The sequence below is a fragment of the Dryas octopetala genome, chromosome 6 (genome assembly GCF_963921425.1).
Source record: "Dryas octopetala chromosome 6, drDryOcto1.1, whole genome shotgun sequence".
Classification (NCBI taxonomy): Eukaryota; Viridiplantae; Streptophyta; class Magnoliopsida; order Rosales; family Rosaceae; genus Dryas; species Dryas octopetala.
The window spans coordinates 11375878-11382200 of record NC_141371.1 but is presented as its reverse complement, the minus strand read 5'-3'; the positions used below and the strand labels follow the sequence as shown (position 1 = coordinate 11382200).

At 33.8% G+C, this 6323-nt stretch overlaps 1 pseudogene; it reads right to left on the bottom strand.

The window, feature by feature from the left end:
• Window positions 1-342: 342 nt before the first annotated feature.
• LOC147282375 (subtilisin-like protease SBT3 pseudogene) lies at window positions 343-1863 on the bottom strand (annotated as a pseudogene).
• Window positions 1864-6323: the final 4460 nt, after the last annotated feature.

Sequence of the window (6323 nt, the reverse complement as noted above, 5' to 3'; positions counted from 1 at the left end):
TGTAATTCTTTTCTATTAGCAAAAAAAAAAAAAAAAAAACAAAGACAAATGTTATGGCAAAAATCTAATTTAAAAGAGTAAGAAAGAAAATAAAGATTTCAAACCGACATCTTTATAACTCAACTGGCCAGCAGAAATGATTAGTATGGTGCGGACACTCTGGATTACCAAAAAAAAAAAAATTCTAAGAATTTATTAGAACAATTCCACAAACTTAATTAGATTCCCAAGGGGTTACAATGATAGGACTTCTAACTCTATGATTAGACTGTAAGCCAATACTTTGTTCTACCCAAAGTAGTGAGCCGAATGTGGATGTCCGCTTTTCATTTCCTCTATGCTCTATTGTGACATTATAAGATTGCTTTTCAATTCATACTTTTTTTTAAACTCTAATATCTTTGGTGAGACTGTAACTGAAGAATTTTGTGGAGATGTTACTTTAACCACGTAAATGGCAGGTCCTTCCCCAACATTGGTTACAGTTCTTTGAAATATTTCAACAATTGGTGTTGTACTGTCATTATATAAAGAAATGAATGATGGATAGTTAAGATCTGAGGATGGGTTCAAGCAATTATCGATTTTTGTTGATAATGCGATGATTCTAAAGAATCGTTGATGGTGATGGTGAGGGAGAGTGCATAACAAATTGATATAATCTTGTGTGGTTGCATCATAAATCAAACCGGGATCAAATGCTCGATTTGGATTGATGTGACCAGCTCCCATGTCAAAAGGTGTAGCATCTTCAAAACGATTCCCATCGGCTTTGATTGGGTTTTGAGAATTATCTAATATATTTGCTGTGGTCATAATGGCGGATCTAATAGCGGCAGGGCTCCATTGTGGATGTATACTTTTTAGAAGGGCAGCCACTCCAGAAACATGAGGGCATGCATAGGATGTTCCAGAAACGATGGTGTAGTTACTCTCTGATGGCATCAATGCTTTATTAGCTGATGGTTTTAGAGGATTCGAAGCCGCCAGGACTAATGATCCTGGTGCTATTACATCTGGCTTTAAAATGTTTTGAAAACGTCTTGATGGACCTCTTGCAGAGTAAAAGGGCACTATTGGTGCATGCTTTATCTCAATAATTGTTTCTTTGAATTTCATGATGACATTGGGGTTTTTAAACCCTTGTGTATAGGCGACAACAGTTGGTGCATCTTTTTCTCCAATCATAACACAACGACATGGAACTTCCCTTAATTGTAAATGTTTTGGCTCACTATAAACAAGTATAGCTCCAAGTATGTTTGATGGGATAATAGATTTCAGTTGACTTGCGATGTCCCCAATGTCACATAATATTATGCCTTTGGGAGCTTCAGATAACAATGCGGTGGAATTGCAGGCTGCTAGAGTCTTATTGTACACCAATGGATGAGGTTCTAATAATGAATCACCAAGGAACATAGACCATCCTGTTATAGCTAACCCATTTCCAAATGTTAAAATTCCAGCAAACCATCGATCAATAGTACCGGATCCAACCGCCAAGACCCATGGAAACCATTTGTGTACTGACCCATAATTTGGACCTTCATTTCCTGCTGAAGTTGAAACAAGTATGCCTTTCATCGTGGCAGAAAATGAAGCTAATGCTACCGGATCTCCAAATATTCCATAAGCTCTTAATTTTAAGGAGACAGAAATTACATCAACACCATCATGAATAGCTTGATTGATGCCAGCAGCAATATCCGATTCCAATGCTCCTTGCGGCCAAGTAACCCTGTAAATAGCCAATTTGGCCAACGGTGCAACACCTTTAGCTGTTCCTTTTGCATAACCAGAAAAAGACACATTTTTTACATAGTTCCCAGCAGCTATATATAGAGGCAACATAGGTTCCATGCCCTTCAGTGTCCCTAGCTGAGTCTGTAATATTCCCAAAAAATAGTTTTAAACCCAAATTAAAGTACCTAGCTCCTATGATTTTGAAGTTACACAGAGAGGAATTAAAGTCTTCTCCTCCTTCACATGTTCCATTCCATTTGTCTGGATTTTCTTTTTTCATACCATGGTCTTTAAAGCTCAAACTTTCTGGCCAAATACCACTATCTATAATACCAATAATAGTATTTGCACCACGATTTGATTCGAGCCATATGCCGGTTGATGGATTAAGTGAAAGAAAATTAGGGGTGTAAGTTGTATCAAGCTTAACAATCCCATCATTGTGAGCTGAGATAAATCCTGGGAACTTCTTTAAAACCTCTAATTCATTTAAAGTTAGAACAACGCAAAAACCATGAAAAGCATATTCGTAAGTGTATAAAATTGATGGAAAAGATTGATGGCTATCAAATGAGACTGAGTCTAAAAATTTGAAGGACTTAACGATAGAGGAATACCAATTGCTATGATTGGTAAATACTTTAGGCATCACCAACTTGTCCATGTAAACAATATACGTGGACCTCTGAATTGATGTTGAATTAGAATTGGCATTTAAGAGAAAATAAAACAAAACAAACACGTGAACAATATGAACCTTGTTTGCAAATTTCATGGTTAATTTCTCAAAGATAGAAACTTAAAATGATACAAAATAAGGTTTTTGTGCTTATATATATATGAGAACAATTATCTAGAAGAAAAATAAGGAAACAATTAATAAACAAATCCTAAGTGATATTTCTAACATTATATTGCAACCAATGAAACTTGGCTAGTTATATATTAAGGTAAAAGGTCTATACCGTCTAGATTCTCCCTTGATGATGATGAAAAGCTTGTAATATATATATACAAAAATGCTTTAAAGTTAAATAATTAGTAAGTTAATATAAACCTAATTACCCTTATATATATTATTAAAAACAATATCTTTTTTCACAAAATGACCAAATGTGCAATTAGACTCCTTTGAAATGGATACTTTAATTGTTTACTCTTACTGAGTTACTTCACATAACTCCTCGTAACTATCATAAAATTTTTGGTGAAAATCGATTTATAATGTCAGAAAATTAGTTTCTTAGCTATAAATATAAGTAATTTAACTTTTAGACGTTAGAAATCGGTTTTCACCAATGGTTTCATCATACAAGGAGTTATTTGAAGTGATAAAAGATATTGTCCTTAATAATTTATATATATTTGTAAGCTTAAGTTTCATCACGCGAGATGCTAGTTGGTATAAACCTTTTACCTTAATATATAGCCAAGTTTCATCGGTTGTAATATTATATTATAAATATCACTTACGATTTGTTTATTAATAATTTGGCCTTTTCGTGATATGATAGAGTATTTCTATTTCCCCACTCACCCTAACACCAAAATTAAATTAAATTTCACACCCAAATTAAATTAAATTTCAAAAAAATATATAAGCACTCTTCCCACCCTATAATACCTTTTAGATTAAATTACAACAATGGTGCTCGAACTTTACCCTTAGTATCACTTTGGTCCACAAACTTGTTTTTTGAATTATATATATAGTTCGCGAACTTTCACCCGTATATCACTTAAGTTTATTCGATCAATTTCATCCATTGTTTTCGTCAATTTTAATCACGTGTCAAATATGTGAGCTTCTTTTGAAAGATAAAAATGGCAAACCCACCTCATTTTTCTTTCCAAAACGTGATATATATGATTAAAATTGACAAAAAATATAGATGAAATTGATGAAATGGATTAAAGTGATACACATGTGAAAGTTCATGGACTTTAAAATTCGAGGACTATTGCTATTGTTTTGGCTGTAAATTTCACTATGTCACGTGGAAAACTACAAAGCTGCCATGTGTCAGAAAATGCGGGCGTGCCACCGTCAAAGAAGCGGAAAAATAAACACAGTGTCTCGGCCAAAATTTTAAAAATAAGGCCGTGAAACCAGTGACTGCGGGCCGAAATCAAAACCAAACCAACTTTTTTCGGTTTTGGATTTTTGAATTGTGAAAAATCAATTTATCAAACCAAAAAATTTCGGTCGATTCGATAAAAACCAAACCAAATGACAGCCCTAATTTGAGTACCTTCCAAGAAATAGAAGCATGAGGCCGCTGGACCTCAGGCCGCATCATCTCAAATGGGCTACAATGATTTTGGCTAGGGCATAAATGGGCCTTGCGGTCTAACTATACGAGCTTCGTGACCTAGGTGTTATTTTCAAGCCCAAACATTGCCCTCTTGCGATCTAACTATGTGAGATATGAGCTAACAGTAACAAAAGAGAAGGGAAAAGAAATGAGCTTGATGTTAGATTTCAAAATATGGACTGGTTTGTGTAATTTTATTAAGCTCCTATAAACAGTGAATGGCTTTGTATTGTTGATTACGATGTGCCTGTTTTGATATATTGGGCTCTAAAACATCCATTATGGTGTTAGCCTTAAACTTTATTGCAATCATTTTTTTTCAATTGAGAAATGTTTTTTTTTTTTGGCCACCAATTGAGAAATGTTAGCTGCTTCTCTTTTGTGTCATTTTTCTTCTTCCGTCAGTTATGCAATATAATGTTATAAAGTTATTTCTAGACTATTTTTTAAAAATTATCTCAATAAAAAATTATTTAAATTGAAAATTATTTAATCATTTAACAATTATCAGATAAATAGATAGTTTTAGTAATAATTTGTTTATGGTCAATTTATTTGATAACAATTAAGTGACAAATGATTTTCAATTTAATTTTATTGAAAATTTTTTTAATAGTACTTTAGAAAATAAATGGTTTCCATCAAGAGTTTCACTGCAAAATTGACAGCGGTAAAGAGACCTTTGATAACGCTAAGTATAAAATTTGTTTTGGAAAAAAAAAAATAATGAGTATCTTTATTAGAATATGATGAAATGATGAATAAGAGATCCAACAAAATCAATCCCTCAAACAAGACCACAGACACATGAGTCCGGCCAAATCAATGTAATCAAATAACAAATTTGACAAATTAATTCAAGCGCTTGAACAAGGAAAAGAGCGAGACCAGAAGCGACGCCCCGATAACGGCGCCGTTCAACGGCAACGAGTACGCCGCTCCAGCGTCCATCGGCGCCGGCGCCGGCGACGGGGCGCTCTCCTGAGCTGAGACCGTTGCAGCCGCGACGACCAAGACAAGCATTTGAGCGAAGAAGAAGGCTCTGGCCATGCTAACGCGCGCCATTGCTGAGCTGAGCTGAGCTGCTGACTGAGTAATGGAGTTAAAGAGTTTTGAGTGTTGGTGTTGATAGAGTGGGCGAGTGAGGCCTCATTTTTATAGGAGGATGGAGAGGCGCGTGGGCCCCACGAAAAGAAGAGTGACAACGTTCAAATGGGATGGCAACGGGTATTAACAGCTCAGGTCTTCTGTGGACTGCGTGGGTCGACAGCTTATATTCATTGGATGATGTGATGGTGTGCTGGTACACACTTTGTCGCTGGACGGCGCCGTTTATGATTTTCACACGTTCTTCACCCAACAAAAAAAAAAATAAAAAAATCTAATAATGTTATTGACATATTGTGTTTCTAAAAATCCAAATTAGTATAGTAAATTAGTAATTGGTTTACTGACAACAAAATCCAAACCAGTGTAATATTTATAGAAAGAAATCATCCTGAAGAAAAATTTGCCCATTAAAAAATCCCCAGGCAAAATTAAATCCAATGGTCACTGTAGTTAATGGAAAATCATTAATGGCAATTTTACATTTTCTTTTTCTTTATATTTCTTGCTAGGGAAAAAAATGACAATTTTCAGTTTTCTTCGGAAATAATGCCATCGTATAATTTAATATGCATGAATGTGGAATTACATGAGACATGAAACATGTAATATTAATTTCTAAGAAGGGAAATATCGATGTAATAGTAGGATATGAAATAATATAAATTTCTATATATAATTGAGGCTCAAATATAAATACATCTACCAATGTAATATTTTTTGGATGAAAATCTTGACGAATGTGCTATATTATAAGTTTTCGTTAGTTAATGTATGAATTTGAAAACTTTTTTTAATATGGACCAACTCAAAATACCTCTTATAGTTAGTAGATGTATTTTATACTTGAGCAGTTGAGCCTATAATAAATTTATATAGATTGCATTCTATAGATATCATTTTCTCCTTTGACATATTTAATTTGATTTGCGCGCCCTCATAAGAATTGGCTTTTTTGTTTATCAAACTTTTGTGAGGTTTTTTTTTTTTTGCTAAGAAAAAGGAAAATATAAAGTAAAACTTTGATTATAACACGAATCAAAACAGTCAAAATTAAAAATTGAAATAACACAAGAGCTTAAGTAAATTATTAATTTTTAGGTATATTTAATTGTGCTCCTTAGATTTTGTTGTAATGTTGTTATTGTCTCTACT